At 42.3% G+C, this 22360-nt stretch overlaps 1 protein-coding gene across 4 annotated transcripts in view; it reads right to left on the bottom strand.

Moving 5' to 3' along the window:
• The window catches only part of LOC106507125 (uncharacterized), a 299118-nt gene that overhangs the window by 271346 nt on the left and 5412 nt on the right, over positions 1–22360 (bottom strand). For 3 of the 4 annotated variants that reach the window (XR_014809599.1, XM_084967402.1, XM_084967404.1), the window contains exon 1: positions 21188–21254. The exons of the other annotated variant lie outside the window; for it this stretch is intronic. The gene's annotated coding sequence lies outside the window, so the exon portion shown is untranslated. Of the gene's footprint in view, positions 1–21187; positions 21255–22360 lie in introns of those variants that run through there. 4 annotated transcript variants of the gene reach the window in all.

Genomic DNA, 22360 nt, shown 5'->3' with positions numbered 1-22360 from the left:
AGACCTCATTGGCAGACACAGTCTTCTTCATGGAGGATTATCACTGCAAGCCCAAAACCGTCCACACCTATAGACTGGATCCAGTGGTACAAGGCTTCAGATGTGTGTGCTAATGTCAGAAATCTGAAATCTTTGCCCTCTACCCTCTTGAACTCTGATTCCTGACAACTTACACCTGTGGCATCTGCCTTCTGCTTCCTGCTCTACCTGCCCTTCCTGAGCAAGCATCTGTCTCTCATTCTTACTGACTCCGCTGGCCCTCTCTTTCCTGGCTAAAGTATGAATCTGGACTCTCCCTATACCTGTTTAACTCATTAGCAAATGCTTATTGAGTACCTAGTACATACAAGGCTCTGTTCCAGGTGCTATAAGTATCTTTGAGCAACAAGTCAGGAAAAAAAAATCTCTGGCCTTGTAGAACTTACATTCTAAGGTCCAAGCATAACAAAGAGTTCATTTCACTATTAGATGTCAAAAGAGATTGGCCAAGGTAAGGCTGTGTCCATCGGCAGCTGGAAGTGCCTCTGAATCTTGAAGAGTTAAAACCTTCTATTCTAATGCATTCTTTCTTTTTTTTTTTTTTTTTTTTTTTGGTCTTTTTGCCTTTTCTAGGTCCGTTCCCACGGCATATGGAGGTTCCCAGGCTAGGGGTGTAATCGGAGCTGTAGCAGCCGGCCTACACCAGAGCCACAGCCAACTTGGGATCCAAGCCACATCTACAACCTACACCACAGCTCATGGCAACGCCGGATCTTTAACCCACTGAGCAAGGCCAGGGATCGAACCCACAACTTCATGGTTGCTAGTTGAATTTGTTAACCGCTGAGCCATGACGGGAACTCCTGCTCTAATGCTCTCTAACAAATAAGTCAGGCACATCCTTCTTAAAAGGCAGTGCTTCCTCCAATGTTCTGCTTCGTCCTTGGCTGTCTCCCCACTATCCTCCCAGCTATGGGAGGGAGACTGTTTCATTGCAGTTCCTGGGCATAATTTGGAAATTTTCTTACAGATGTGAGGCCCTTTGACAATCTGCTACTTCTCTGCTAATCAGTCAGTGCTCAGGGACTATTTACTCCTGCACATTATACATGGTGGCCAAAACTTTCAAAATTTTGTCCTTTGGTTACATCTAAACTCTTGGGTGGGTAATTTGGAGGCCTGGAGATTTCTTTTTTAACCAGTTTTTCAGTTCTAGAACAGCCTGTGATCTTACAACTATTTTTTCAAATATCTTTGGCCAATTCTTCAAGTGAAAATTTGGGAATTGCGAATTTCTCCAATGTGGAGACCTAAGCAAGACATCATCGAGCCTCTATGTTTCTCTTTGGTCCCAAGCCATCTTTTGTTACATGACCCTCTAGTTCTGTCACTGATTTCTACCTTTTTGTATAGAAACTTCGACTGTTGGCTTTTAAGTCCATTATAGTGACAAGTCTCCTTACACTCCTTTTTCCTAATTAATAGTGATTTGTAACAGATGGGCTTAGTCTTATGTACCTTCCTGATCTCCTATATCAAGCAGTATTTTTATTTTTTTCATGGGTGAGTGTTTTCATTCTGCTATAGAGCCATTTAGGAAAAAAATCAGGCTTTTAAAATCCCATCTTCCCACTTTTTTGTGATCTTCTAGTATACCATCTTTGGGCTTTCTATGCAAACACCTTTGTTGCATTTCACTCAGACTGGCATAAAGTAGGTACTCAAATGTTTGCTGATGAGTGAGTGAATGAATGAACAAACGTTTTAAAAATTAATTTTCCTAGTTTCAAATGATGCAACTGACAAGGGCTTAATCTCTAGAATATATAAGCAACTTATACAACTCAACAGCAAAAAAACCAATCAATCAATGGAAAAATGGGCAAAAGACCTGAATAGACATTTCTCCAAGGAAGATATACAGATGGCCAACAAACACATGAAAAAATGCTCAACATCGCTGATTATGAGAAATGCAAATCAAAACTACCATGAGATATCACCTCACACCAGTCAGAATGGCCATCATTAATAAATCCACAAATAACAAGTGCTGGAGGGGCTGTGGAGAAAAGGGAACCCTTAGCACTGCTGGTGGGAATGTAAACTGGTACAGCCACTATGGAGAACAGTTTGGAGATACCTTAGAAATCTATACATAGAACTTCCATATGACCCCGCAGTCCCACTCTTGGGCATCTATCCGGACAAAGCTCTACTTAAAAGAGACACATGCACTCGCATGTTCATTGCAGCACTATTCACAATAGCCAGGACATGGAAAAAATCCAAATGTCCATCGATAGACGACTGGATTCGGAAGAGGTGGTACATATACACAATGGAATACTACTCAGCCATAAAAAAGGATGACATAATGCCATTTGCAGCAACAGGGATGGAACTAGAGACTCTCATACTGAGTGAAATGAGCCAGAAAGACAAAGACAAATACCATATGATATCACTTATAACTGGAATCTAATATCCAGCACAAATGAACATCTCCTCAGAAAAGAAAATCATGGACTTGGAGAAGAGACTTGTGGTTGCCTCATGGGAGGGGGAGGGAGTGGGAGGGATCGGGAGCTTGGGCTTATCAGACACAACCTAGAATAGATTTACAAGGAGATCCTGCTGAATAGCATTGAGAACTATGTCTAGATACTCATGTTGCAACAGAAGAAAGGGTGGGGGAAAAAACTATAATTGCAATGTATACATGTAAGGATAACCTGACCCCCTTGCTGTACAGTGGGAAAATTAAAAAAAAAAATTTAATTTTCCCATTTTTTCTAACTCATCTGTATTTTTAGTTGCGATTCCCTTTTCTAATTTTAAGTAACAATTTAATGAATGCGCTTGCTCTTTTTTTCTTCTGTTTTGTTTTGTCCACACCCGCAGCATGCAGAAGTTCCTGGGCCAGGGATCGAACTCTCTCCACAGTAATGACAATGCTGAATGCTTGACCCACTAGGCCGCCCCTGTGTTTGCTCTTTTTTAGGTTAGTTTGTACCCTCTTTCCCACCTGACTGCTGTACATCATCATGCTTTGACCACAACGACTCAGGGTTCCAACACAGACAGATGCTTTCAGCACCTGTTCTTCTAAAAGCAGTTTAAATTATTTCTCGTCAGAGGGGTGTAAAACTATCTGCGCTAGGAAATAGAGGGGAGCACATCCCGTAGTTTTGGCAAGATGAGTCTTAGAGTAGTGTGACCAATAGGCCAAGACTCAATGTCTATTCATGGTGTGGCCCACAGGTCTGAGCTGGTTCATGAACTGCAGTAAGTATGTAAAGTGAGAACAAGTACTTAGAAGTGCAATTCAACACCACCAGAGCATCCAAGTGCCTGATTTTGTATTTTATAAAAGTATCAGTCCATGATATACTGGAAATAAAAAGCATGGGCCCTTCAGCACCAATAGTGGGAGAGACCCCAGTTGAGCTCTTAGCTGGATCAAATGTAGAGGCGGCTCATCCTGTCTACAGAACAGACTGTGAACCCGAGGACTGTCCACATCACATGACTTTCTAGAAACTGTGTAAGCCTAAGGTAATGACTCCTGATGGGATATGCTACAGTAGAAAAAAAAAATCTGTTTGTGGAATAATGGATAGTACCCTGAAGTGATGCAGGATGGTGGAGTTTCAAAACCACTTGATCGTCCATCTTGGCAGCACACAAATGTAGCTGCTTTTCGAGGAAAACCTCATTCATCGGTACAAAAAGGCGGCCTCGCCAGAGAAGGAACTAATGGGGGAGCCTGTACCAAGTCAGAAAACACCTCGTTGACACGAAAGCTGACTGATGAGATGGGAGACTTCTGAGTCCAAAGAGAACGAAAGTGAAACACAACAGGCAGATGGTATCGGGACATATGAGAAACTGTAGGTGTGACACAGACGTGTGTTCTCTGTGCAAGAGAGGACTGGGGTCATCCAAGGCTGTCAGTTACTGTCAGTGCAGTTGCTAATGTTAAAGGACACGTACTAGCGTGACTTATCAAAGCCATTTACAGCTGCTGAGTTAGAATGAAATAGGAAGCAATGGTAGGAAGGACCCAAGACACGCTGCACTTGCGTGGGTGAATCATCCTTGAAAACTGCTACCTACATAGAGTTTCTCCCCCAGTGTGGCAATTTTGATTTTTTATTATTTATTTAAAATAATAATCGGATATTATTTTAAATCCTACCAAAGTACAGTGAAGTCTGTGGTTCCTGAATGCCTCTCAAGCCCTCTGCTTTCTCCATTTTGAGACTGTGCTTCTTGGGTTAACAGGCTTGTATTTCCTACAAATCCACTTTTTAGGAAATTACGTTCTTTCATCCCGCCACCTGATGATGGAATGAGACATTCTCATCGTGCTGAGATATTCTGGACGGCCAAGACATTGTTTTCAGCCAGGGAACAGCAATGCCAAGGGCATGTGAAGTTTCTACAGTTAATGGGTCAAACATAAAGAATGTCAGAAGCCAGACTTGAAGGCCACAAGATGAGGCTTGCGACATCCCTGTGCAAAGCCAGCCAGGAGAACCAGTGGGGGAGGAAAAATGCCTTCAGGGCTGGCAAATCTCCTGGAAAAGCGACTGGATGACCTTCTACCCAGGAACTTCCCCGAGGAGCTGAGCCACAGAAGCTGTCCCTGAAGGCACTGTGTGGTGGCAGGGGCGGTCAGACTTAACGACTAGGGCAATCAGAAGGATTCTGAACAGGAAAAAATGGAGAATTCAAGCAAGAGGAGAAGGTGGCAGAGTTGGAAAGCATGGTGGAGAACTCCGTAGAGTGTAAAGCTAAACTGCAGTTTATATAAAAATGACGAGTAAATCCTGGGATGGCATCTTGCATGGCATGATGTGAGGTGGGCCAGAGAAAGCATGCGGAAAGACAGTGCTGGTCATTAAAGCCTTCCTCTGCTTGAGATGCTAAGAGTTGTTTTTCTACCTGGGGATCCAGGAGCAGAATGGCTGTGATGCCACAGAAAACAGGGTCTTCAGTGTTTTGCCCACCCTGGATTGTCCAGGCTCCGTGGCTGACCCTCTTGCTGTCTATTAGCAACACTGCCAAAGATGAGCATGGAAAACAGAAGGCCACCCAGGAGGGACACAGAGCGGCAATTTGTAGTACAGTCTTGTACAGGCAAAGGGAGTGCTTCTGCGTGACCGAGGTGGGTGTAACCCTTACTTTCCCAGGCCACACTCAACACCTCCCACATCAAGCCTGTAGTTTCACAATGACAGTAATTTTTGACTATGGAGTCCTGTGTAGACTGGCCGCTGGGATTCTCTGGTCCCAGCCTCCCTTCTTTCTTCCTGAGTCTGAACCAGCTCATCTGCTCATGGCAAAGAATCTCAGAAGTTTCCTGCCAAGTGCTGTCATTGCTTCTGAGACACCTCTGCCCCTGCCTGAGAGTCCACTCCCTACTCCAGATCCCTCCTTCTGTAGCTCCTTGGTCTTGACCTCACTGGATGTTTTCCCAGAAGGACTCTTTGAGTCTTGGGTCAAGGCATGTGGTTACTTCTTTAGATGCTTCGGAGTCACCCTTTATGAAAAGCCATTCCTACTGGCATATTCTCCATTTAGTCTAAAAGCATTTATTAAGCACCTACTGTAGGTCAGAGCTTTAGCCAGGAATCTGGCTCTGGTTTCTCCTTGTGTCATTTTTTCAATTTATTAATACGCTGAAGTTCTCGTGCCATAACGTAAATGGAGCTCAAGTCCTTGTGGCACAAATGGAAGCAGGAAAACCATAAAGGTGGGGTTACTAGTTAATTAATTTGCTAGGGCTGCCATAAAAAATATCACTATTTGTTTTCTCACACTTCTGGAAGCTGGAAGTCCAAGACCAAATCACTGGCAGGATTGCTTTCTGCTGAGGCCTCTCTCCTTGGCTTGTAAACAGCCACCTTCTTGCTGTGTCTTCATGTGGTCCTGTCTCTGCACATGGCATCCCTGGCGTCTCTTCCTCTTTTCATAAAGGCACCAGTTGTACGGGAATAGGGAACCACTCTTATGACCTCATTTAACCTTAATTACCCTCTAAAGGCCCTGTCTTCAAACACAGTCAGGCTGGGGCTTAGGGCTTCAACATATGAATTTGGGGAGGGACTCAATTTAGTCTATAACTAAAGTGAAGATGCTTTTTTCTCCAAGTTGTAGAAACTGAACTCAAACTCAAACCTCTGTTCCGCTGTCCCAAGGAAGAGAGTATCCACTGTCGATCCAGGGAGCTGAACAGGAATCCAGGTCCAAGAGCAACTGCTAAAATTATGTTCACTTATGTACATAGGTCCAAAGACAATTATTCTCAAGTTCAAAAGCTGTTTTAAGATGCTGCAGGTCTATTCTGTTTTAAGATGCTGCAGGTCTATTCTACCCAAGTGAATTAATACTCTGAGAAACACCAACAGCGAACATTAAAGCAACCACGTGCCTGCAGTGTACGTGAGACTGTTTCCACTTGGATCATCGCTGGGGATGACACTGACATCACTGTTAGTTCCCTTACTCAGAACACAGTTAACAAAGAGGCGCTCAGCATGTACAAGGCCTTGACTTAGAAGCTTTTGCGTTCACCAAAATGAATCAGAAACTAGAATCCTCTCCTTTGCTTTCTAAATCCTAGGGCTAACACTGGAAGAGAATTTTGAAAATTCAGATGTTCAAGAAAGTATAAGTAGTCAATCAACCAGCAGCGGCACTCCTTCAAGTCAGCTTGTCCCTGCCAACTGCACAGTTACCCACAGCCCAGACGGACACTTCAGAGGACACCAGAAAAGGCAGTTTCTTCTCCCTTTTACTGCTTAGTGTTTTTGTTCAGATTTGGGATTTGGATTTTAGCCTATTTTCTTAACTGATCACAGCTTGGAACACTTCTCTCTCTTCTTCTCTCTAGAATTCTCCATCTTTCTTTTTATAGGCTTTATGTCTCTCTCCTTCCTCCTCACCCAAAGGCCTTTGCTTTTAGTTCTCACCTCCTGCACACAGTCCTTCACAAATTCACCCACCCTTCCCCAGGGAAGCCTTGAGAGGCCAGTTCCTTCCAGAGACCCCAGGTTCATGTTTGAAACTTGCCCTTAAGGAGTCATTTCTTTCCACATGTAGATACTTCAGGCAAGAACCAGCAGCACAGTTCACGGCCTCTATCTGGGGTCTCGACCAGAAAGTTGCTCCTGCAAAGGGACAGAAGCACTGGGCTTTCCCTTTGAAGGAAGCAGAATTCTTTTATCTCAGAGAAGAGTCCAATTTTATGAGCACACTGAAAGTTTGACTGAAGCAGGTGAAACCCTGGCCAATGCCTCTTTCATAACTGTATCTTTCCTCACAAGGGCTATATGTTTGCGACGGATCAGATTTTTCTTAAAAAAAAAAAATAGACAAAGGTGCGCTCTGGTAGCCTATGCGGCTCAGTTTCATGTTTCTGAACCATGAGATTGCTTGTTGTTGAACTTGGGCCATGTGTGCCTAGGTGCTGGGACACTTTCTGCCTACAGGAGCAGAATTCCTGGAGTTGCACTGCAGAATTAACTCTGCCATCCAGCAAAGCCAACAGCCCAACTCATCCTCAGACCTCAAAACTTGTGCAGGACCTAAGACGTGAACATGTGGAAGAAGAGTCAGGACTGGGTAGCCAAGAGATAAGTGACTGGACAGATGAAAATTCCTCCCAACAATGACTGTTAGGCTATTTTGATAAGGAGGCTTTTCATCAATTCTAACGATTAAAGAAACTCAGTCATCCTAGAATCACAGTCTTCAGAAAGAAGTTCAGTGAACCTGAATCCTTGGCAATATTGCCATCAGCAGGATGAGGGATTTTTTTTTAAGTAAATAACAATCATTTTGTATAATCTACATATCAAGAGAATACATAATCACCCAGCTGTGGAGCTCTGCTTAGGTGTGAGGCAGATACACAGCTATTTCCAAAGAGAAGTTTCCAGTAATTCCTCAAGACCAGACATGACCTGATGAACAATTATGGCAAACAATCCAATACCATAGCAGATCAAGGGCACTGAGCCAGAAGGAATCCACTGAAAGGTATGGTTCAGCCCAGCCCCCCACCCAGGGAGCAGGACGAGGACTGCGCTGTGTCAGGGACCTGCCTGCAGGGCTCACTCAGGGCCGTCATCCTGGGGATTGGCTATGATACAAACGAACTGTTTTGCTAGGGATAAAAAGGTTTGGGGGAGAGTCTCCTAAACTCTTGCTGACTAGAGAGGATAAAGAGGCCCTACATATATTGACCAGAGGAATTGCTTAAAGTATCAGGAAGAAAAATAACTCTAAAAAGAATCAAAAAGAATGTTAAGAAACTCATGAATGGAAAACATGACGTGAGGAAGAAACACCCCCAAGCTCCTAATGCAGTGTAGGGTATAAAATCCGCCCTCCATGCGTGTTACTGAAGAGGTGAAAAATGAAATGAATGAATGGAGAAGGCTGAGTCCACTGCATGTATCGGGAAGAGCCTCTTGTCACAGAAGTTGACCTAGAGCTTCAAAAGGAGGCACCGTAAACATCTCGTACTGTTTTGTACACGATCGCATCACCATTATCTAAAATGCTGCTTGGCATGAAATGGGTTCCTGCAAAAGTAGCTGATGAATGAATGGGTGTGGAATCCACACATACGGAGGGAAGAGACCAAGTGCATGAGTGACGACTGAGTGGCTGCTTCAAGCCGCCCTGCCTAGTGACTTCCTAAGATCTGCCCAAGCCAGTGATGCATTTACCTCTCCAGATACATGCTAAAGACTGAGCACACCAAATGCATGGCTTCTTTGACTTACCTTGCTCATAATTTCATTCTCCGAAGGTAGTGGAAGTTGTATCCCTCAGAATTGCCTCTAACCAAAAAAGTAAGAACAATTTAAGACTGAGTATGAAGGAGATAAGAGCCTCCAAAGAAAGTGGCCACATCTTCAAAGTTTTAAGGGTAGGCCATTCCTGCAGATATACATGCCCGACACAATGAAATGCAGACACAATGACTCAAAATATCATATGGACAAATAAATGAGATTTACCTGGAAAACTATGAATAAAAGGAGCAATGAATGGGGAATATGTACAGCAGATATTAAAACATATTCTAAACATCAGCAACTGAAAAGCATGATACTGCATCAGAATAGACAGACGAATCAAGGGAACAAAAGAGGGAATCTAGAAATAAACAGAAACACACCTGTGGGTGACATCTCAAATGACGGAGGAAAAAGTAGATTATGTGATCAGTAGTGTTGAATCAACACAGAAGCCATCTTGAAAAAACAAAGTTGGATCCATGCTTTACACCTTACACCTGGATAAATTCTGAATGTAAAAAATTAAACCTTCAAAGTAGTATAAGAAAGCATAAAGGAATTATTTAGTAACTTTAGAATGAGAAAGACTTTTCTGACTGTGACATAAGATTCAGAAGCCATTTAAAAAGACTGAATAAATTCTACCACGGAAAAAATAAAATACAAGTTCTCCATGCAATAAATATTACAAAGTCAAAAAGACAAACAGCAAATCAGGGAAAAATTTACTTCTTCCATTACAGACAAAGGCTTAATATGTTTGTTCAAATTAATTTCTTAAAAGATCATCATTCAAAAACAGGCAAAGAAAAAAACTTTAATTGGCAAATGATAAACAAGTAGATAAAGGATAAAAAAGTAAATTAAAAAGTCTCTTAAAGATACAAAATATGGAGTTCCCGTCGTGGCACAGTGGTTAACGAGTCCGACTAGGAACCATGAGGTTGCGGGTTCGGTCCCTGCCCTTGCTCAGTGGGTTAACGATCCGGCGTTGCCGTGAGCTGTGGTGTAGGTTGCAGATGCGGCTCGGATCCCGCGTTGCTGTGGCTCTGGCGTAGGCCGGTGGCTACAGCTCCGATTCGACCCCTAGCCTGGGAATCTCCACATGCCGCGGGAACGGCCCAAGAAATAGCAACAACAACAACAAAAGACAAAAGACCAAAAAAAAAAAAAAAAAAGATACAAAATATGTTTGACATCACTCGTGTTAAAAATATAAATTAAAACTCCCCTGAGATGTTATTATTTTTTTTTTTTTTGGCCACTCAGGTTGGCAAAGATCCAAAAATCCAATAAAATACTGAGTTGGTGAAGTCTGAAGGAAAGGGAATTCATTTATCACTGGAGTAGAATAAACTGGAGTGTTACAAAGATCAATGGGGCAATATCTATTAAAATTACAAATGTGCACACCCTTTGACCCAGAAATTCCATTTCCAGGCCTTTATCCTACCGTTTCACCCACATATATGTGAAGTAATGTATGTACAAGATTATTGTTGCAACACTGCAAGAGCAAAAGATTGGAAACCACCAAAACATCATTAAAAAGGGACCCATACATCGGTTTCCAACGGCCCTGCTACCCGCCCAAGCCCCCAGGGGATGCTCTAGTGGACCAGCTGCATAGGATTGCCAGCTCCAGGCAGGACCCCCTGCAGCCCAGAAAAGCTGCAACAAGCTCAGCCAGACTGTGAAAAGATCCGCCTACATTCTCAGGCTGTCCTTCTGAGTTGGGCTGCCCTAGGGAAGAGCCTCTCAGGTTCTCAGTGCCCCAGATAGCTGCTCCAGCCCCCAGGGGGTGATGCACCCCTAAAAAGCAGCTGCCCAACACCGCCAACCCCCTGCAAGAACCCCACAGCCTAAAAACACCAGAGCAAGCTCTGCATGACCAAGTGAAATCTGCTACCATCGCAGTGTGGACCTCAGTCCTGTCTGCCCTCAGGAAGTCCTCCTTTGCTTCAAAGAAACACTGTTAGCCCCATCAACACTCCAGAAAAGCCACACTGCCTCAAAAAAGATTGACCAACAACGCCAGCCCTCAGGAAATATTCCACGGTAGTGACAAGGCAAACACTGCCCGATCACGGAGAGTACAACTCCCTCAGGAGAAAGAAAACAACAAGCAAGATGAAGAAGCTGAGAAACCACTCCCAGTCAAACCAACAGGAGAACTCACCTAAAACAGTCAACAATGAAACAGATCTCTGCAGTCTGACAGACCTGGAGTTCAAAAGAGAAATAGTGAAAATACTGAAGGAATTAAGAGAATATATGAACAGTAATGCAGATACCCTCAGAAAGGAACTAGAAAATATAAGGAGGAGCCAAGAAAAACTAGAACATTCATTTGCAGAGATGCAAACTGAACTAGGGGCAGTAAAAACCAGAATGAATAATGCAGAAGAACGAATCAGTGATATGGAAGATAGAATAATGGAAATCACTCAATCTGGTCAACAGACAGAAAACCGAATCAAAAAACTGGAAAGCAATATAAGAGACCTATGGGATAATATAAAGCGGGCCAATCTACGCATAATAGGAATTCCAGAAGGAGTAGAAAAAGATAAGGGAATGGAAAATATATTTGAAGAAATTATTGCTGGAAACTTCCCAAATCTAAAGGATACTGGATTCAAGATACAAGAAGCACAGAGGGCCCCAAACAAACTGAACCCAAACAGACCCACAGCAAGACACATCATAATAAAAATGGCAAAAGTTAGTGATAAAGAGAGGATCCTCAAGGCAGCAAGAGAAAAACAGAATGTTACCTACAAGGGAACCCCCATAAGAATATCAGCTGATTTCTCTACAGAAACACTACAGGCCAGGAGGGAATGGCAAGAGATATTTAAAGTGCTAAAAGGAAAAAATATGCAACCTAGAATACTCTATCCAGCAAGAATATCATTTAAAATAGAAGGGGAAATAAAAATTTTTCCCAACAAACAAAAACTTAAAGAATACAGCAACACAAAACCCAGGTTAAAGGAAATATTGAAAGGGCTTCTCTAAACCAAAAAGAAAGGAAGGAAAGGGAAGAAAAAAGAAAAGAAAAAAAAAAGAAGAAGAAGAGGAAGAACTAGGACTGAGGAAACTGCAATCAGAGAGAAGTCACTCAAATAAGCCAGCATACAGATTTAATCATGAGCATGCTTCAAACAAAATAAAATTAAAAAGAAAAAAATAAAAAAGAGTCATCAAAACCATAAAATGTGGGCAAGGGATGTCAGGAGGTAAATAACCCTTTTTGTTTATATGTATGTCTCTCTTCTTAATTTTAATATAGTAATGAAGTGGTTGAACTTACAGGACCATCAGGCTAAAACACACATTTATGGGAAGGGGTTAGCATACTTAAAAAACAGGGCAATCACAAGCCAAAACCAAATATTGCATTTGCAAAAAATGAAAAAAAAAACCACTCAAGCAGATAATAACAGGAGACCATCCAACCAAAAAAAAAAAAAAAAATGGAGAACCATAGACTCAACTGGAACATGAGGTTCAAATGGCAATAAATAATCATCTATCAATTATCACCTTAAATGTCAATGGACTGAATACCCCAATCAAAAGACACAGAGTGGCTGAGTGGATAAAAAGGCAAAAACCTTCAATATGCTGCCTACAAGAAACTCACCTTAGGACAAAAGATACATATAGATTGAAAGTGAAAGGGTGGGGAAAAATATTTCACGCCAATAGACATGACAGAAAAGCAGGAGTCGCAACGCTCATATCAGACAAAATAGACTTTAAAACAAAAGGCATAAAGAAAGACAAAGAAGGACACTATTTAATGATTAAGGGATCCATCCAAGGAGAGGATGTTACTATTGTCAACATATATGCCCCAAATACAGGAGCACCCAGATACACACAACAAATATTAACAGACATAAAGGGAGATATTGATGAGAATACAATCATAGTAGGAGACCTAAATACCCCCCTCACATCAATGGACAGATCCTCTAGACAGAAAACCAATAAAGCAACAGAGATCCTAAAGGAAACAATAGAAAAGTTAGACTTAATTGATATCTTCAGGACACTACATCCAAAAAAAGCAGAATACACATTCTTCTCAAATGCTCATGGAACATTCTCAAGAATCGACCACATATTGGGACACAAAGCGAATCTCAATAAATTTAGGAGCGTAGAAATTATCTCAAGTATCTTCTCTGACCACAATGCCATGAAATTAGAAATCAACCATGGGAAAAGCAAAGAGAAAAAACCTACGACATGGAGACTAAACAACATGCTACTAAAAAACCAATGGGTCAATGAGGAAATCAAGAAGGAAATTAAAAACTACCTTGAAACAAATGATAATGAAGACACAACCTCTCAAAATCTATGGGATGCTGCAAAAGCAGTGCTCAGAGGGAAATTTATAGCAATCCAGGCCTTTCTCAAAAAAGAAGAAAGATCCCAAATTGACAACTTAACCCTCCACCTAAACGAATTAGAAAAAGAAGAACAAAAAAGTCCTAAAGTCAGCAGAAGGAAGGAAATTATAAAGATCAAAGAAGAAATCAATAAAATAGAGACTCAAAAAACAATAGAGAAAATTAATAAAACCAAGAGCTGGTTCTTTGAAAAGGTGAACAAAATTGACAAACCCCTGGCCAGACTCACTAAAAAGAGGAGAGAAAGAACCCAAATAACCAAAATTATAAATGAAAAAGGAGAAATCACAACGGATACAGGAGAAATACAAAAAACCATAAGAGAATACTATGAAAAACTGTATGGCAACAGGTTTGACAATCTGGAAGAAATGGACAATTTTCTAAAATCTTACAGCTTGCCAAAACTGAATCAAGCAGAAACAGACCAACTGAACAGACCGATCACTAGAAATGAAATTGAAGAGGTCATAAAATCACTCCCTACAAATAAAAGTCCAGGACCAGATGGCTTCACAGGTGAATTTTATCAAACATATAAAGAGGAATTGGTGCCCATCCTCCTTAAACTCTTTCAAAAGGTTGAAGAAGAAGGAATACTCCCAAAGACATTCTATGAGGCCACCATCACCCTCATTCCAAAACCAGACAGAGATACTACTAAAAAAGAAAACTATCGCCCAATATCATTGATGAATATAGATGCAAAAATTCTCAACAAAATCTTAGCCAACCGAATCCAACAACATATCAAAAAAATTATACACCATGACCAGGTTGGGTTCATCCCAGGTTCACAAGGATGGTTCAACATACGCAAATCAATCAGCATCATACACCACATTAACAAAAAAAAGGTCAAAAATCATATGATCATCTCAATAGACACAGAAAAAGCATTTGACAAAGTTCAACATCCATTCATGATCAAGACCCTCGCCAAAGTGGGTATAGAGGGAACATTCCTGAATATAATCAAAGCCATTTATGAGAAACCCACAGCAAATATAATACTCAATGGGGAAAAACTGAAAGCCTTCTCACTCAAATCTGGAACAAGACAGGGATGCCCACTCTCACCACTGCTCTTCAACATAGTTTTGGAAGTCTTAGCCACAGCAATTAGACAAACAAAAGAAATAAAAGGCATCCATATAGGAAGAGAAGAGATCAAACTATCACTGTATGCAGATGATATGATACTATACCTAGAAAACCCTAAGGACTCAACCCCAAAACTCCTTGAACTGATTAATAAATTCAGCAAAGTGGCAGGATATAAGATTAACATTCAGAAGTCAGTTGCATTTCTGTATACCAGCAATGAAACATTAGAAAAGGAATACAAAAAAATGATACCTTTTAAAATTGTACCTCACAAAATCAAATACCTCGGAATACACCTGACCAAAGAGGTAAAGGACCTATGTGCCGAGAACTATAAAACTTTAATCAAAGAAATCAAAGAAGATGTAAAGAAATGGAAAGATATTCCATGTTCCTGGATTGGAAAAATCAATATTGTGAAAATGGCCATCCTACCCAAAGCAATCTACAGATTCAATGCAATCCCTATCAAATTACCCAGGACATTGTTCACAGAACTAGAACAAACAATCCAAACATTTATATGGAACCACAAAAGACCCAGAATCGCCAAAGCAATCCTGAGAAACAAAAACCAAGCAGGAGGCATAACTCTCCCAGACTTCAAGAAATACTACAAAGCCACAGTCATCAAAACAGTGTGGTACTGGTATCAAAACAGACAGACAGACCAATGGAACAGAATAGAGAATCCGGAAATAAACCCTGACACCTATGGTCAATTAATCTTTGACAAGGGAGGCAGGAACATCAAATGGGAAAAGGAAAGTCTATTCAGCAAGCATTGCTGGGAAACCTGGACAGCTGCATGCAAAGCAATGAAACTAGAACACACCCTCACACCATGCACAAAAATAAACTCAAAATGGCTGAAAGACTTCAATATACGACAGGACACCATCAAACTCCTAGAAGAAAACATAGGCAAAACACTCTCTGACATCAACATCATGAATATTTTCTCAGGTCAGTCCCCCAAAGCAATAGAAATTAGAGCAAAAATAAACCCATGGGACCTCATCAAACTGAAAAGCTTTTGCACAGCAAAGGAAACCAAAAAGAAAACAAAAAGACAACTTACAGAATGGGAGAAAATAGTTTCAAATGATGCAACTGACAAGGGCTTAATCTCTAGAATATATAAGCAACTTATACAACTCAACAGCAAAAAAACCAATCAATCAATGGAAAAATGGGCAAAAGACCTGAATAGACATTTCTCCAAGGAAGATATACAGATGGCCAACAAACACATGAAAAAATGCTCAACATCGCTGATTATAAGAGAAATGCAAATCAAAACTACCATGAGATACCACCTCACACCAGTCACAATGGCCATCATTAATAAATCCACAAATAACAAGTGCTGGAGGGGCTATGGAGAAAAGGGAACCCTCCTGCACTGCTGGTGGGAATGTCAACTGGTACAGCCACTATGGAGAACAGTTTGGAGATACCTTAGAAATCTATACATAGAACTTCCATATGACCCTGCAATCCCACTCTTGGGCATCTATCCGGACAAAGCTCTACTTAAAAGAGACACATGCACCCGCATGTTCATTGCAGCCCTATTCACAATAGCCAGGACATGGAAACAATCCAAATGTCCATCGACAGATGATTGGATTCGGAAGAGGTGGTATATATACACAATGGAATACTACTCAGCCATAAAAAAGGATGACATAATGCCATTTGCAGCAACAGGGATGGAACTAGAGAATCTCATACTGAGTGAAATGAGCCAGAAAGACAAAGACAAATACCATATGATATCACTTATAACTGGAATCTAATATCCAGCACAAATGAACATCTCCTCAGAAAAGAAAATCATGGACTTGGAGAAGAGACTTGTGGTTGCCTGATGGGAGGGGGAGGGAGTGGGAGGGATCGGGAGCTTGGGCTTATCAGACACAACCTAGAATAGATTTATAAGGAGATCCTGCTGAATAGCATTGAGAACTATGTCTAGATACTCATATCGCAACAGAAGAAAGGGTGGGGGAAAAAACTGTAACTGCAATGTATACATCTAAGGATGACCTGACCCCCTTGCTGTACAGTGGGAAAATAAAAAAAAAAAAAAAAAAAAAGGAACCCATACAAAGCAATATAATTCAACTGTAAACAAAGAGCTCCAAAATGTACTGACACGTGGGAAAAAAAATCGAAGTATGGAACAGTGTATAAAAACAACAGGAAAGTATATATATTCCTATTTTTTCAAGAACACAAAAGTCTCTGGATGAATACCCAATTAGGTCACTAAAGCCAGGTTTATATTCGAAGGGAGAGGAATTTGACTCTATCTTTTGATGGGGGGGAGTGGCAAAGAATTTGTAGACATATTTAAAAACCACACTAACTTTTTATATTCCTATAATTCTGAACCATGTGAATGAACTACTTATTCAAATATTAACTCAATCAATCTTTTTTTTTTTTCTTGAGAGAGAGAAAGTGAATACCTATAGGTTTCCAGGTTACAGCAGCTTGTTTTTATTAAAAGAAAAGAAAAGATCAATGTTCTTCAGAATTTTTTTTTCCAATGTGGGCTTGTTTCAGCCTTCCAAGAGGTCCTAGGATAGATTCTTTCTGGTTTCTGGTGGAGATACTAGCCAAACCAGGGAGAGAAAGAGAAAAATGGGGGCGGCGGGGGGGGGGGGGACAGAGAGAGAATGTTACATCTGTGTAGTTAGCTATGCAGTAGTATAATGACCGTCTTTATAGTCCTCTGTTATTTCTAATATTCCCTCAATGAGCAGAAATTACTTCTGTAACCAGAAAAATAAGTGTGGTCCAAAAATTTGTGTGTCCTTTAAAATTCACACATTAGCCAAAATTCACCTATCACAGGTTCACCTTGCTTCCCAATGATGGCCAATCCCAAGAAAAACATTGCACCTGCTCATGGATTGCTAAAAAAGGAAGGAGCTAGTTGGAAAATCCAAATAGGAACCATACTGGTCTCCATTTTCAAAAAAGGAAACTAGGGTGAATGAGCAAATATAGGAGGAAAGAATGGTTGAAGTGAGCACGGTTGGAAAAGGTGTAAATGTCCACTGGGCAGGAAGGAGCCATGAAGAGACTATCAAAGGAGCAACACGGGGACCTTCAATAGGAATCACTGGATGTAACCAACACATTAAGATATCTTCAGGTAGAACCTTGTGATGTTTGGCCACGGAGAGTGCGTGCGATGTACAATTCTTCTCAATTTCCTTATGAAAGTGTTAGTAATCCTGTGTCCTTTGTATATATATTTTCTCAGACCTTCAAAGGAATTTAGCCGTAGAGGCGCCTATGAAAAACCTTTAGCTAGGGAAGGTCATGCCCAGCAGTCTTGAAACAGGAAATGTGATGGTATGGGCCAGAAATGTAAGGAGATCAGTTGGCTGGAAGTGCAGGGCGGGGCAGGAGATGAGGCTATAAGGACAAGAAGCAGGAGACATAGTGGGGGCCCCTTTGCTCCGTAGGGTGTGTGCAATTTATCTCCTAGATTATGCAGAACCACTGAAGGGCCTTAAGTGGGAGTGTCTTAGATTTGTATCTTAGACTAGCCATGTGGCTGCAGCTGGAAATATGGGTTAGAGGAGACAGGGAAACATTTTAGAGCTTTATTTTACAACAAACCTCCTTCATGGGAATGGATGAGGGTGGCAGGATACGGATCGTGGTGGTGAAAGAAACACACAGGTTCGAGAACTCTTCAGAGGACAAAGTCAGCAAGATGGATGACTGACTCGACTGAGGCCAGAAGGGAGAAGGACATCAGGGACATTTCTTAGGCTTCTTTGAAAGGATGCTCTTGACCAAAAAACCACCGAAAACCAAAAAACAAGAAACAAAAGCATATCTGGGCTCCATACCATTGTGGCTCAGTGGTAACAAACCTGACTAGCATCCACGAGGACTCGGGTTCAATCCCTGGCCCCACTCAATGGGTTAAGGATCTGGCATTGCCGTGAGCTACGGTGTAGATCACAGATGCAGCTCAAATCCCATGTTGCTGTGGCTGTGGTGTAGGCCAGCAGCTGCACTCTGATTTGATCCCTAGCCTGGGAACTTCCATATGCTGCAGGTGCAACCCTAAAAAACCAAAAAAAAAAAAAGAAAAACAAAAGCTTATCAATTTAAAAAAGAGAAATTTTGTATGCTTTGTTTTTAGTTTTGTTTCCTGTTTCTTTTCAGCAGTAATTAAACTATGAATTCAGATTTGAACCTATTGCACTGGCAACATTTACGGGAAAACCAGGTAGAGAGGTTCAGCAGGTGAAAGCACAGTCTGGGAAGCAGTCTGGGCCGGAGGCACAGAAATCACAGGAAACAAACAGGAGAGAGGGCTAGGTTGGCATGTCGGCAGAGTAAGAAAGGGAAAGCAGGAAGTCCTTGGAAAGTGATGTTTGGAGTCAGAGATGTGACTCTGTGGTTGATGACCTCATTATCTAGGTCAGGCAGGACCAGAGACTCACTCCAATTTATCTCAAGAAAATTGGAGTTTATTGAGAAAGTCAGGTGGACTGGAACCAGACTTGGAAACCTCAGGAAATGAGGCGGGTCCTGGGGTCTCTGTCCTCTCCACCCCTATTTCTTTCTGTAATCCTCTTCACTATTTCAATACCAACCAGGCTTATTATCTTTTTTTCCCCTAGGATTAACTAGTCCAAGATGCAAACCTGAAACTGCAAGCAAACAAATCCATGAGGATTCGAGTTTGATCCCTGGCCTTGCTCAGTGGGTTAAGGATCCGGCATTGCTATGAGCTGTGGTGTAGGTCACAGACGCGGTTCGGATCTGGCGTTGCTGTGGCTCTGGTGTAGGCCAGCAGCAACAGCTCTGACTAGACCCCTAGCCTGGGAACCTCCATGTGCCTTGGGTTTGGTCCTAAAAGATTTAAAAAAAGAAGAAGAAGAAAGAAAGAAACTGTAAGCAAAATGCTGTATATATGTTAATTTATATATTTCTCAGGGGAGAGAGTCCATAGCTTTCCTAAGCTTCTCAGAGTGACTAAGATACAAAAGAAGCTTCCAAACCTTGTCATCACCACTCTCTCTCTCTCCAGGGAGAGGCAAGCTTTGGCTTGCCTCAATCCCAACTCAGTCTCTTTTTTTCATTTCTATATTGACTACAAACTATAAAATTCTTTTCATTGTCCTCAGTTCAGATCTTACAATTAGAAAATATGCTTTGTCCAGCCTTTTGCATGAGGCCAAAGGTGAAAGGACTGCTGCTCGAGTCAGGAGGAGCTAACGAGGCGGGGAGGTGACCACAGGATGGAAAGCAAGGCTGGGCAAGTTGGAGGTTAAGTAAAGGAGTTTCCCTTAGAAGCAAGAGGTTTAGACAGGAAGGATGGTAGAGGCATGGTCCAGGCAGCATGACCATTAGCCATTAAAGATAAAGAGATCCCTATCTAGCATATTGACCTTGGTGATCAACAGCCGACTGATTAAAATTACCCCCCAAAATAGGATTAACGGACTGATATTAAGCTGGAAAGAGATCGCTAATAGAATTCTACAAAACTTGTTCCTCACCTTATCTTTCAATGCTTTTTGTCAATAAAAGCATAGCAAACATGCATATCAAATTCCACAACGCTGGGGATAACATACAACATATTGGAAAACAGACCTCAGTCGCCAAAAGATCTTGGCAAGTCGGAATAATAAACCAGAGCAAAGATGATTAGATACGGTAGGACTGAATATAAAACGCTGTATTTAGACTTATTAAAATCAAACACACAACTCCAACATCAGGGAGAAGGGACCCTACTACAAGTGCATCTATACCTTCAAATAATTTCAAATCAACCTGAGCCACCAGTATAAGCTAATTTTTTCCAATGAGAAAGAAAGACAGACTTTGTATTAAGCTTTAAATGCTAAGGTCCAAGGGTGGTGGACTGTTCTTTATTGGTCAGATGGACTGGACATCTAAGGTCTGCTTGCTAGAACTTTTTGTTTTTTTTTTTTTTTTTTGGCCGCACCCAGCATGGCATGCAGAAACTCCCAGGCCAGGGATGGAACCCCATCACGGTGTACACAGTGTAAGAGAAAAAAATCCCGATAAAAAGGTAGACGGGAGACACCAGGATCATGATGACTAAGCAAAGTCCAGCCAACTGCCCCTAACCACCCCTCCCCCACGCATCCGCTTTTGTAAACTTGCTTGCCTGTCCTCACTCCGGTCCGTCCAGCCAAGCACAGCCGGAAGAACTAACCCATAAAAGCCTTGTGAAACCCATCCTCCAGGCTCAGACTCCAGAGAGCGATCTCCTATGAGCCTGCCGGGATAATAAACCTGAGTTCTCCAACTCTCCAACTGCTGGCTTGGTTTCTCACTGGGTAAAAAGGCTGCTGGAGCTGATACACTGCCACCACAGGGCTGCTGCGCCGCGTTGGTAACTACAGCAGCTGTAGCCAGAGCCACAGGAGTGACAACACTAGAACCTTAGCCTGCTGAGCCACCAGGGAACTCCAGATACATTTTTTATTTTATTAAGACTTTACTTCTTTAGAACCAATTTAGGATCTCAGCAAAATGGAGGGAAAGTTCAGAGATTTCCCATTAACTCATCGACCCCAACCCACCCCCGCCTCCGCATGCACAGCTCCCTAGTCCAACCTTGTCCACCAGGGTGGTACATTGGCTGCAGTGGATCGACCTCATGGACACGTCATAAGCACCCAAAATCCACTGTTTACCTTCGGGCGCACTCTTGGTGGTGTACTTCCTACGGCTTGAAAGCTACAGTAAATGCAAAATACTCTGGCCCCGAGGATGGCCTACCTGGTTTAGATTTGGATTTCTTTCTACGGATTTTTTTGTCTTAACGTTACTCACCCAGGCTGTACTTATTCTGGTCCATGAGCAAAGGACTCCCCGCCTTCGGCACGGACGCAGTTCTAATGGCTGACCTCCAGTTATCGCGAGAACTCCGAGAGTCCTGGACACACCCCTATCCTCGATGGTCTTAGGGTATGCGCTAGTCCTAACCGCCGACCTTCAGTTATCGCGAGAACTCCATGACTACTGGCTATACCCCTGCCCTTGATGATCTCACAGTTACAGCGCCCGACCTAATGGCTGACCTCCACTTATCGCGAGAACTCCGTGGCTCCGGGACACAGCCCTGCCCTTGGGGAGCTCACAGTTTTGCAGCAGTCCCACACTTAGAAACAGACTCCTACAAGTTGCAGTGAGCATCCAGGAGGGGTGACTGTTTCGCCTTCATGGTGTCAGCAACAGAAGGCACTGAGGGGCAAAGTCTCAAAGTTAGTGACTAGCGCTGTCGGGGCTCAGACTCCATATAATGATGCTAGGGGCACACCTGGCCTCCATCCACCTTTCCCACTTCCTCTCTGAGCTCGGCCCGCTAAAGTCCCAGAAATCAATTTTATTGATTTTTGCTCCCTTGGAATTCTCCCTTTTTGGAGTCCCATGTTGTGGCTCAGTGGTAACGCCTGGTATCCATGAGGATGCAGGTGCCATCCTTGGCGTTGTTAAGGAGCTGGCCTTGTTTTGAACTGTGGTGTAGGTCACAGAGGTGGTTCAGATCTTGTGTTGCTGTGGCTGTGGTGTAGGCTGGCAACTACAGCTCCGATTTAACCCCCTAGCCTTTGGAACTTCCTTATGCCGCAGTGCAGCCCAGGATGTTAAAAAAAAAAAAAGATTTCTCCCTTTTAATCACTCAGCCCCCACCTCCTTTATCCACAAGGCCACCACATCTCACCTTCACCCCTCCCTGCCTCCCCTCCTTCCCTCTCACCCAGAGTCAGCTCATGACTCATTCTGGCCCTGGCCCTTGTTGGAGTCAATGACCTCTGCTCAAAGGACACTTGGAGATAGAGATGAGTTTTGGTTACAGTTTGGAAAGGACCGGAATTTGTGGCCTTGATGGTGTGGCTTGCCAGACAAGCTTGTCACATAAATCTGAGTAACCCACACATCCTCAGTGAAAATCACCTTGCTTCCACATCCAGTTGTGAATGTCCAAAGACTGGTACATTTCTGTCC

The sequence above is a fragment of the Sus scrofa genome, chromosome 7 (assembly GCF_054392235.1).
Source record: "Sus scrofa isolate SSC_HxYL_T2T_F1_AM1 chromosome 7, Sscrofa_HxYL_maternal_Yorkshire_Landrace_v2.0, whole genome shotgun sequence".
Taxonomy (NCBI): Eukaryota; Metazoa; Chordata; class Mammalia; order Artiodactyla; family Suidae; genus Sus; species Sus scrofa.
This window is presented reverse-complemented; position numbering and strand designations above follow the sequence as displayed.